Raw genomic sequence first — 13,018 nt, forward strand, 5'->3', positions numbered from 1 at the left:
TTTTACTCTCAGGACTAAAGGACCCTTTAGTCCCGGTTGGTAGGTCCCTGCTCAACGGTCATCCGCGGGGCAGGGATCTTTAGTCCCGGCTGGTATTACCAACCGGGACTAAAGGTTCCGGTTGGTAATACCAGCCGGGACTAAAGCTTTTAGTCCCGGTTTGGGTGATGCCCCGGGAATAAAGATTAATCTTTAGTCCCGGTTTGGCCCTCTAACCAGGACTAATTATCCCGGCCTATAATCCAGCTCATTTCTTCCTCTCCGAGCCCGAGCTATTCCATTCAAACTCACTGTCTCTGTTCTTCAGCTTGCTGTTGTTCTTGCTCTCTCTCCCCCTCCATTGGTGTTGCTCTTCGATTTTGGAGATAACAAACTTAATCCTCTTATGTTTTATCAGTAGATTATCTCATTTTGCGATGTAGATGCATGTGTAACTTTATATGTTGGACTTTATTATGATTTTATATGTCATTTTTAGCTCAAAATCACATGATGATTTGCATATATGTTTGGATAAACAAAAGTTAAATTAGTTCATCAAAATCACGCCTCGCTCGTCCTCGCTGGAGCACGCGCCATCCTCGTCCCCGGCGGCTTACGTGATCTTAGAATTGATTTTTCCATGAAATGAAAAACTTAGAAAATAGTTAGAAAATTATAGAAAATCCGTACTAGTTGAACTTGCGGACCGTATTCAGCTCAGCGAGCATGTTCTCTGCCGAGCGGTAACGGACGTCAAAGAGGAGCTTTGATTCTACGAGGGAGAGCGGCAACGGTCGTGGAAGACCGTGTTCCCTTTCTCGTAGAATCGGAGCTCTTCCTTGGCCAAGTACGGTGCCGTCCGGTGGAGAAATGCTCGCCGAGATGATCACGTAAGCAAGGTCAACTAGTACGGATGGTTATTTATTGAAACATATTTTTGAGCAATAATTTGATGGATATTTGATAACTTCAGACCTACAAATGTCATCTACAAATGTTACTATCCTCGGCAACCTAAACGCCAGCGAGCTCGCCGATATCGAGCATGTCACTTAGAATTATTTTTTTCCATAAAATGAACTACTTAGAAATCATGCCTTTTATTTTTTAGAATTAAATTTTCCATGAAATGAAAAAATTAGAAAATAGTTAGAAAATTATAGAAAATCCGTACTAGTTGAACTTGCGGACCGTGTTCATCTCGGCGAGCATGTTCTCTGTCGAGCGGTAACGGACGTCAAGGACGAGCTTTGATTCTACGAGAGAGAGCGGCACGGTCGTGGAAGACCGTGTTGCCTTCCTCGTAGAATCGGAGCTCTTCCTTGGCCAAGTACGGTGCCGTCCGGTGGAGAAATGCTCACCGAGATGATCACGTAAGCAAGGTCAACTAGTGCGGATGGTTATTTATTGAAACATGTTTTTGAGCTATGTGATTTCTATGTCATTTTTAGCTCAGAATCACATGATGATTTACAATAGTAAAATTACTTGATAGTTTGGTATTTTACTATTATACATAGTACATATTTCATGGTTTAGTTAGATAAATAAATAATTTTAGTTTTGTTTAAATATATCATTTTAGAAAATGTGAAATTTACACTAGTTTGCAAAAATAAGTATAGAAAGTAGATGACAACTGGTACCGGATCCTCGGCCTCTCGTTCGGTTGCGAAACGACTGAGGCCAGAACTCCCTCTCATTATCTGCGGCAAGTGTAAGCAGAAGATTATGATGGAGTACCGAGTCAAGAAACAGGGACCCAACAAGGGTCGTGTTTTCTACAAGTGCCCGGATCGCGATGTGAGTTTCTTACGCATTTGATTATTATGGCTAATTGACCTACTTTTCTTGAATATTTTTGACTAAATATTTTTTGGCTTTAATTTTAGTGGGAGGGCAATGGATGCGATGGTTGGTACTGGGAGGAAGATTATGCTACTTACGTGCAGAATTCGGGTGCGCTTGAGGTAGCGGCTGCTGATGATGAGGCAGTGAGTCAGCAGGAGAAGCTTATTGATATTCAACAGAAGAATGATTTATCTATTTTAGTTGCGTACGATCACGAAATAATTATGTTACTGAAGTGCATTGTAGTTTTAGTTTGTTTAGTGATAGTTGGGATTGCTTACGTTGTAGCTAGGCTTAGTTAATTAATCAACCGTGTGTGTGTTATCTATGTTGTGTAATAAAATACTAAATTATGTTCAAGGTTTTCATAATTTGTCGTGTAATGTAGATTATGTCACGTCATTAGATGTACAATGCCGATCGCCGCTCCCAAGACTTTATTGAGGGCGTGCACTATTTCTTAGGTATGGCCGAGGCAAATAAGCGGGATGGTTTCATGTGCTGTCCATGTGCCATATGTAAGAATTTAAAGGAATATTCAAGCTCAATGAGTCTTCATTCACATTTGCTTAAGTCAGGTTTCATGTCAAACTATATATGTTGGACTAAGCATGGAGAAAGCGGGGTCATGATGGAAGAAGGTGAAGGAGAAGATTTAGACATTGATGACATTATTGCTCAGTATGGTGCCTTTGATGATACTACAATGGGGAGAGATGAAGAAGAGGTAGCGGCAGAAGATGATCTCGGTGATGCTCTTGGCGATGCCATTCGTGATGCACAATAAGAATGCGAAAGTGAAAAAGAGAAAGTTAAGATCGAGCGCATGCTTGATGATCATAGGAAGTTGCTATACCCGACGGCCGAAGAGGGGCAAAAAAAGCTAGGTACAACACTGGAATTGCTACAGTGGAAGGCAAAGAAAGGTGTATCTGACAAGGCATTTAGGAATTTATTGAACCTCATAAAGAAGATGCTTCCGAAGCCAAATGAATTGCCCACCACTACGTACGAAGCAAAAAAGGTTGTCTGCCCTTTGGGATTAAAAATCCAGAAGATACATGCATGTCCTAATGACTGCATCTGGCAATGAATACGAGAATTTGGATGAATGCCCGATATGTAAAGCAGCGCGGTATAAGATCAGGCGCAATGATCCTGGTGACGTCGAGGGTGAACAACGTCCTAGAAAGAAAATCTCTGCCAAGGTTATGTGGTATGCTCCTATAATACCACGCTTAAAACGTTTGTTTAGAAATAAAGACCATGCAAAGTTGTTGCGGTGGCATAAAGAAGACCGTAAGGTAGACAATATGCTGAGACACCCAGCTGATGGGTCCCAGTGGAGAGCGATAGACAGGGAATTTCCAGAGTTTGCAAATGAGGCTAGAAACTTAAGGTTTGCCTTAAGTACAGATGGTATGAATCCTTTTGGGGAGCAGAGCACTAGTCATAGCACTTGGCCAGTTACTCTATGTATCTACAACCTTCCTCCATGGTTATGCATGAAGTGGAAGTTCATTATGATGGCAATCCTCATCCAAGGTCCGAGGCAACCTGGCAACGACATTGATGTCTATCTGAAGCCATTAGTTGAAGAACTTCTAGTTTTATGGAACAAACTAGGTGTACGTGTCTAGGATGAGTACAAACAAGAACACTTTGACCTACGAGCATTGTTGTTCATAACAATCAATGATTGGCCTGCTTTAAGTAATCTTTCAGGTCAGATAAACAAAGGATATAATGCATGCACACATTGTTTTGATGACCTTGACAGTATATATTTGAAAAGATGTCGAAAGGTCATGTACCTTGGCCATTGTCGATTCCTTCCTTTGAATCACCAAGTAAAAAAGAAAGGTAAGCATTTTAAAGGTAAGCTAGACCACCGAAAGAAGCCTCATAATAGAACCAGGGAAGATATACTCGCAATGGTCAAGGATATGAAAGTAGTATTTGGAAAGGGACAAGGCAGCGAATCTGTTCCCAAAGATGCTAAGGGACACGCACCCATGTGGAAGAAGAAGTCCATCTTTTGGGAGCTACCCTATTGGCAAGTCCTAGAGGTCCGCAACGCAATCGACGTGATGCACCTGACAAAGAATCTTTGTGTGAACCTGTTAGGATTCATGGGTGTGTACGGGAAGCCAAAAGATTCACTTGAAGCACACCAGGACTTGCAGGGCATGAAAGAACGAGACAACCTTCATCCAGAGAAGACAGATGATGGACGTCATTACTTAAGTCCTGCTAGCTACATGCTTAGCAAAGAAGAGAGGGACAGCATGTTCGAATGTCTAAGCAGCATCAAGGTCCCATCAGGATTCTCCTCCAATATAAAGGGTATAATAAATGTGCCAGAGAAGAAATTCCTAAACTTAAAGTCCCATGACTACCATGTGCTTATGACGCAATTGCTTCCAGTTGCTTTAAGAGGAATTCTACCTCCACATGTACGTCTAGCCACCATGAAGCTATGTGCATTCCTCAATGCAATTTCTCAGAAGGCAATCAATCCAGTGGAACTAGCTACTCTACAGAATGATGTGGTTCAATGTCTTGTCAGCTTTGAGTTGGTGTTCCCTCCATCCTTCTTTAATATCATGACACACCTCCTAGTTCATTTGGTGAAGGAGATTAGTATTCTTGGACCTGTGTTCTTACATAACATGTTCTCCTTCGAGAGGTTTATGGGAGTCTTGAAGAAATATGTGAAAGTCCGTTCTAAGCCTGAAGGAAGCATTGCCCAGGGCTATGGAACAGAGGAGGTCATTGAGTTCTGTGTTGACTTTATTCCTGACCTTGCCCCGATTGGCGTTCCTGAATCGTGACACGAGGGGAGACTCAGTGGTTAAGGAACTTTAGGGAAGAAAACATATATTGGCATGGAAGACGATTATTTCAATAAAGCACGCTACACAGTTCTTCAGAACTCGTCATTGGTGCATCCGTACATCGAGATACATAAGGAGTTCTTACGATCTAAGTTTCCAGGGAAGACTGAAGCTTGGATTAGACGTCAGCACATGGAAAGTTTCAGTGGTTGGTTGTGAAAAGAATGTCAAGGCGATGACAATATTGATGAGCAACTGTATTTGTTGGCTAGGCAACCATCATGGCATATCCTCACGTACCAAGGGTACGAGATAAATGGAAATATATTTTACACAGTTGCCCAAGATAAAAGGAGCACCAATCAAAATAGTGGTGTTCGCATAGATGGCACAGATCCAAATGGGAATATATAAACATATTATGGCCGCATAGAAGATATATGGGAACTAGACTACGCACCTAATTTTAAAGTCCCTTTGTTCCAGTGCCAATGGGTGAAGCTGACCGAAGGAGGGGTAACAGTCGACAAAGAGTATGGAATGACAACAGTGGACCTCAACAATATTGGGTACAAAGACGAACCATTCGTCCTTGCTGCCGATGTGAGTCAGATGTTCTATGTGAAAGACATGTCTACAAAATCAAAGAGAGGAAAAAACGAAGACATCAACTCAATGATTAATGAGCCAAAGCGCCATATAGTTCTTTCTGGAAAAATAAATATAGTGGAAATTGAAGACAAGTCAGACATGTCAGAAGATTATGAAAGAAATGTCCGAATTCCACCCTTCATAGTGAAGAAAGATCCAAGCATCATGTTAAATGATGAAAACACTCCATGGTTATGACAAGATCATAACCAAGGGTCATACGTAAAAAAAATTCACTGTTGTGCCCGCATGATACAACGATGCACTGTTGTGACATAGTTTTAGAAAGTCTATATGAGATTCAAGAATTTATGACTAGTGTTTGATAAAACTTTCTCAAATGGGAAAATGAGCTATATAACAATTGTAGATCTTGCTGAGATGACCAAACTTGGTATTCAGAGATTTTTCATCTGAGGTCATTTAGTGTCTCATTTGAGTAAGTTTGACCAAGTCAAATTTGGTCAAATGAAAAAACAACACTTTGACTCTAGTATTATGAACTCTAAATGACTTCAAATTGAAAAGTTTTGAATACCAAATTTGTTAAAATCATCAAGATCTACAATTATTGTTTTGGTCAACTTTCCATTTGAGATAGTTTGGACGGTTCAAATTTGTGATTTTTAAATTTCGATGCCTACAAACTAGTTTTCGGAACCCTAGATTGTCTCCAATTGAAAAGTTTTGAATACCAAGTTTGTTCAGCTCTTCAAGATCTACAATCCTTGTATAGGTCATTTTTTCATTTGAGAAAGTTTGAATAAAATGTAGTTCAAATTTCACAAGTGTGTGACAGTTTTAGAAAGTCTATATGAGATTCAAGAATTTGTGACTAGTGTTCGATAAAACTTTCTTAAATGGGAAAATGAGCTATGTAACAATTGTAGATCTTGCTGAGATGATCAAACTTGGTATTCAGAGATTTTTCATCTGAGGTCATTTAGTGTCTCATTTGAGCAAGTTTGACCAAGTCAAATTTGGTCAAATGAAAAAACAACACTTTGACTCTAGTATTATGAACTCTAAATGACTTCAAATTGAAAAGTTTTGAATACCAAGTTTGTTAAAATCATCAAGATCTACAATTGTTGTTTTGGTCAACTTTCCATTTGAGATAGTTTGGATGGTTCAAATTTGTGATTTTTAAATTTCGATGCCTACAAACTAGTTTTCGGAACCCTAGATTGTCTCCAATTGAAAAGTTTTGAATACCAAGTTTGTTCAGCTCTTTAAGATATACAATCCTTATATAGGCCATTTTTCATTTGAGAAAGTTTGAACAAAATGTAGTTCAAATTTCACAAGTGTGTGACATAGTTTTAGAAATTCTATATGAAATTCAAGAATTTGTGACTAGTGTTTGATAAGACTTTCTCAAATGGGAAAATAAGCTATGTAACAATTGTAGATCTTGCTGAGATGATCAAACTTGGTATTCAGAGATTTTTCATCTGAGGTCATTTAGTGTCTCATTTGAGCAGCTCATCAAGATCCACAATCCTTAATGAAAAAACAACACTTTGGCGGGAGCAAAAATTTCAGGCCTTCAGTCCCGGCCTAGGCCAGGAACCGGGACTAAAGGGTGGGCGGAATTGCCCGCCCAAAAATACCTTTAGTCCCGGCTGGTAACACCAACCGGGACTAAAGATCCTTTAGTCCCGGCTGGTAAGCCGAGCCGGGACTAAAGGGTTGGACCTTTAGTCCCGGTTCGGCTTACCAGCCGGGACTAAAGGATCTTTAGTCCTGGTTGGTGTTACAAGCCGGGACTAAAGGGTCCCGGTCTATATATATCGAATGGTTCATCTTCTACTTTTCGATCTACAACATCAATCTCGTCGTCTCTGCTGCGCCTACGCCGCCATCGTCGTCTACCCCCGCCCGGCCTCGATCTCGTCGTCTCTGCCACGCCCGCGCCGCCGTCGTCATCGAGCCCCGCCCGGCGGCCGTCGAGTCTCCACCGTACGTCGTCCTCGCGTGGCTCTGCTCGGCCCCGTGGCCGGCCAGCACGCCCAGCTGCCATGCATGGCCATCCATAGCCTGTTTTAGATAGTTTATTAGATACTTTTTAGATAGTTTTTTAGATAGTTTTTTAGGTAGTGTTTGATATATATGTTAGATTAAAATGTATTAAAATTTAATTAGTAGTTTATTCTTAGTTTTTAGATAGTTGTTGATATATGTTAATTAGATTTAAATGTATTAAAATTTAATTAGTACTTTATTTAGATAGTTTTTTAGATAGTTTTTATTATAGTTTTTGATATATTTAGTAATTATTATTCTCTCTCTATATATATATATGTGTTAGATTTAATTTTGATTTAGTAATTCTATCTATGTATATATGTTAGGTTTAATTAGATTTAGTAATTAATTCTATCTAGAGATTCTATATGTATACATATATATATGTACTTAATTATTTCTATGTGTATATATACATGTACTTAATTATTTCCATGTGTTGAGAGAGAGAGAAAATTGTATCTAGAGAGACATTCTATGTGTTATCACATGCATATCTAGAGATATATACATATGCACTTATTCTATGTGTTGAGAGAGAGAGAAAAAAATGTACTTATGTTATGTGCCATAGTAATTCTATCTATGTGTTATCTTGAAGAACAAATGGCTGCTTCGGATGATAACTTGAATGATGACATAATGATGAATATTATCAATGCCAGCACCAATGTGGATGTAGATGACATGAGTCAGTACTTTGCTGATTATGAGGATATCCTGAATATGCCGGTGGTTGAAGATCAACAAATTGTCGCGCAAGAAAATACTGGCGAGGTATATTCGATTATCTATCATCTCTTATAGATGCATGCGTACGTATATTTGTTGTTAATCATTGTGTTTCTACTCATGTAGCCGGTCTCTGGATCTACATCAACCACCGGCAAGAGTAGGAAAGTCCGAGGGCCAAAAAAGCCATTAGAGGGCCGTTTCATAATATCAGAATTCGACACCGACATCGGCAAACCATTGGGACCACATGCTCAGACATATGCCAATCAATATGGGTTTATTGTAAGGGATAGGATCCCAGTTAGTGCTTGTGAATGGAAGCAGAAGATATCCGCTCCTAATGTTAGTTTTGTATCTGATCGTGACAAGAACCTAGCTTGGAGAGATATCACTCAGCATTTCACATTACAAGCAGATGATGCTTTGAAGGAGCTAGTGAGGGATTGGACAATGAAGAAGATGGCAACATTGTTCCAAAGTTGGAAGAAGACATTGTATAAAAAGTTTATCTTGAAGAATGAAACGCCGAATTTCAATGCTAAGGCGTTTGTCAAGTTGGAGTCCCATTGGGATGACTTCGTACAATACAAGACATCTCAAGAGAGTGAGGAACGTGTGATGAGGAATCAGCAGAATGCTCGACAGAAGCAATACCATCATTGCATGGGATCAGGTGGTTATAGGAGTGCTATTCCCAAGTGGCAAAACCTAGAAGCAGAGATTACTGCCAAGGGAATCATACCTGAAACAATAGAGAAGAACTGGCCTCAACGCGTGAAGAATTGGTTCTACGCTCATGGGGGAAGCCTAGACCTAGACACTGGCAAGCTAATTTTCGGCCAAAAAATTGAGAGAGCAACACAGAGACTAGCTCGTGCTAGGGAAGAAGCTGATAGTGGTGTTTTCAAGCCCAATAGAGAAAAGGATGAATTGACATATGCCCTAGAGAATCCCGAACACGGTGGTCAAACAAGAGGCTATGGGGCGGTTCCGTGGCTACAAGCATTCCCAGCAGATAGGGATACCTACAGAAGCCGCCAGAGAAAGAAGGATGAGGAGGCAGACCGAATCTGTGTATTGGAGCAATTTGTTAATGAGTCACGACAAGCATTGCTTGAATCACGTGAATGAGAAAAATCTCTTGAGGCAAGAATGCAGGAGGAGATCAAGAGGCAAGTGCAGCTAGCAATGAGTCAAATGCAATCGCAATCAACGCTGGGAGTCACCATTAGCCCCGTTGGTCAGATGAAAAGCAGTTGTGCTTCCACGGAGCTACCAGTTATTCAAGGTGATGCTAGGTTGCGCTTCCCTGTTGATGACATTACCGAGCCTCTAACAACATGTGAGCTGCACATTCCAGATGGTAATAATGCATCAATCATGGTGGCTGTCGGGGTTGTATCTCCAATAGACCGAACGAAGACACTAAGAATCCATGGGTCAGTTATTCAACCTGGATATGCTAGCGTCTCGGTCGATAGAGTGCTCAAAGGTTACAGCAATGTTCCTCTTGAGATTGAAGGCGGTGATGGGGAGAAGACACTAGGAGAAGCAGAGAAGACATTTATTCAATGGCGCAAACGCTTCATCATCATTCCTGGGGCGCCACCGCTTCCCCTACCTCACCCTAGGTACGAATGAAAGTGAATGAAATATTATTTATCCATTAATTTTAAATTGGCTTCAAAAATAATTGACCCACAACATGTTTTTATAGCAGGGTCTCCCCCCAGCCTAGCCCAATCATTCATTCCCCATCTCATCACAGCGTCGCGGGGGGCGAGACGACTTCATCCCCATGGCGATCTCCAACTCCTACACCGGCCCCATCGCCTCCACAACGATCTCTAACTCCTACACCGGCCCCACCGCCTCCACAACGATCTCCAACGCCTCCACGCTGGACTCCAACACCGGCCTCATCGCCTCCACGCCGGTCTCCAACACCGCCCCCACCCCCTCCACAGCGACGCACTACAAAGACGTCTAAGGTCCCGGCGGCAAAGAAGACCCCAAAAAAGAGAGTTATTTCTCAAGAAATACCTCCTAAAAAGACTGATGAGCAAATAGCAGTTGAAGAAGACAAAAAAGTGAAAGATTTTTTTTATAGATATCCAAAAGCAGAGACAAGCGAAGCTTAAGGAGAAGTCGTACTTTTACATACCACAAGATCAGCTGAGGCAGAAGGTCGAAGCTCACAAGAAAAAGATGCTTGAAGTTCGTAAGCCTCCGCCACTATCAGACTATGACCGCTCCCTCGTGAAGTCACATGATGCACATAAGAAAAGGAAAAGAGCATCAGGGAAGGATGTCCCACAGCTCGGACAACAGAAGCAACCAATGCAAAATCTTGTTGTTGCTAATGAATATGGTTCCAACATAGAAGTCTATCGACCAGACAACTCTGGAGAAGTGTCGGTTCAAGACCTTAATGCTTTTTTGAACAAACTAGTTTAACCTTGGATCAAGTGACGGGCAAAGCTCCAATCCAGAACCTAGACGTTGATACCTGGAAGACTTATAAATTTGGTAAAAGTCTGTACAACCCTGCGGCTCTGAATGAATTGGGTACGCAAATGTACTTGCTCAATAAGTGGTACATGCAGGCGTGTGGCAGGGGTGAGCAGTGGATCTTTGTCAGATTTAGAGACCATCATTACTTCCATGGAGATGACATCTTACATATTAGTTTCGAAAAATTGCATCAACTATTCCACTTGGACGCTCTGGACAAATAAATCATTAGCTCCTTTTGTTTGTAAGTGATTCTTACTTTTATTTAATAAACTCACTTCCATGCGTACGTGTATATAATTATCCTCACATGTAACTTATATTTATATACAGATTCCAGATGTCAGAGCTCCAAAGAATACAAGACACCAGTGTTGGCTTCATTGATCCTTATATCGTATTCAAAACCGATATTATTGTTAAGGAGCACTGGGTATCTGAAGCACAGACGAATATCATGAAGTTCTTCGTGAAGCACCATGACAAGACAACAATACTTTTCCCGTATAACTTTGGGTAAGTGTTAATAATAATGTAGTCTACACATTTTATGTAATATCAATACAACTTATATGTATGTACGTGTATGTATAAACCAATGTAGGTTTCACTGGATACTCATTGTCATTGAGTTAAACTCAAGTCAGTTAGTAATCTTGGACTCATTGAGAAAAGAGCGAGCATTATATCAAGATATGATAGACATTATCCAGGGGTAATTTCGATCTCTCGCGCATAACTATTATTGAATAGACTTTGTCATAATTTATTAACGATCGTACATTATTGGTCGCACAGGGTTTGGAAAGAGTTTATTCGGCAACACCGCAAGGATTGCAAGGCACCACTTAATGTACTTGAAATACCAGTAAGTTGTACTATATATACTTCCCCACGTGTTTAATTACTATATCGTACTTCAATTTACGTGTGAGATGATGAGAATAATCTTCTTCTCGTACAGTGGTGTTTGCGGCAGGAACCAGATAATAACTTGTGTGGATACTATGTTTGTGAATTTATCACTGCATACATAAGAAGAACTCCTGAAGATGTCCTCAGAGTACGTATATATCAATTTTTATTTATTTTTAAATGAATATATATATATATGTATGTATTAATACTTTTCCTTTTATTTCAAATGCAAGACTGAATGGTTGAAACGAAGGGTCATGCAAAAAGACCATCTGAAAGCAGTTCAAGAGTCAATAGCAGGATATCTTCTAGAAAAAGTGCTAAATCCCAACGGCGAGTTCTACTTTGATCTAAGGAACTAATGATGTAAATTAAATGTTTATTGATATCGTTATTTTCGAGAACAAGATTATGAAAGTGTTGTATATATACATATATATCTATAATATATATAGTTTCATACTTTATTCGAATATAATAATGCTCGAGATGAGAATTAGATGTAATTATATGCGTGCGTGTATTTATATTAGCAGCGTAGAATACGTACATAAAAACATATTATATATTAAACAAATATGTGTAACTGAACTAAAAACAAATTAAACAAAAAAAAGAAAAAGAAAAGGAACCTTTAGTCCTGGTTGGGGTTACCAACCGGGACTAAAGGGTGCGGCCAGGTTTGCTCGGCTGGAGGGCCTTTAGTCCCGGCTCGATGACCCGAGACTGAAGGTTCCACCTTTAGTCTCGGGATCGTTGTCCCGGCGCGGTAACCGGAACTAAAGGCCGTTACCACCCGGGACAACAAGTCCATTCTGTAGTAGTGGTGAGTGGGCGACCATGTTGGTAGCGTTGAGAGCGTGAGCACTACGTCGCGATGGCGAGGGGCTGGCGGGCCACGCGTGAAGCGGGGCTGCGTAGCGGTGCGAGCCTGGCGAGCGGCACGGAGGTGGGGTTGGGTGGTGCGGGCCCTGGCGGCATGGAGGTACGTACGGCACGCCGAGCGGCGGTGCAGGGCGGGGGACCTGGCGTGGGCGGTGCGCCTGGGCGGGGCATGGGCCCTAGCGGGTGCGGGGCACACGGTCTGGCGCCAACGTGGAGGTGCAGCAGGGCACGTCTGGCGGAAGAGCTGCAGGGCACGTGCAGGAGCAAGCCGCGCCGAGGGAGTCGTCCCTAGCAGCAGCGGCGGAGGAACAGAGAGAGAACAGAGAAAAAGCGGAAGAAGAGAACAAGCGGAGAGGATGACATGTTAGTCCCACACGTCAGCTACCTCATCCCACATCCATTTGCTCTAAAACCAAACAAGGAACCGGGCAACACGTCCTAATTTGTTCACGAAATATGAGAATATACTCTTTACGGAGGTCACGGGCACGCTCATGGTGTGTCTTGATCACGTAGTCACATCATCGCCATGAGAAGCATACAATGATACAAATGTTACAAAAAAAAAACTCATGGGTAAAAAATATCTAAATATGGGTAAGATTTGGGACTTGCCG

Source organism: Miscanthus floridulus, chromosome 10, assembly GCF_019320115.1.
Source record: "Miscanthus floridulus cultivar M001 chromosome 10, ASM1932011v1, whole genome shotgun sequence".
Taxonomy (NCBI): domain Eukaryota; kingdom Viridiplantae; phylum Streptophyta; class Magnoliopsida; order Poales; family Poaceae; genus Miscanthus; species Miscanthus floridulus.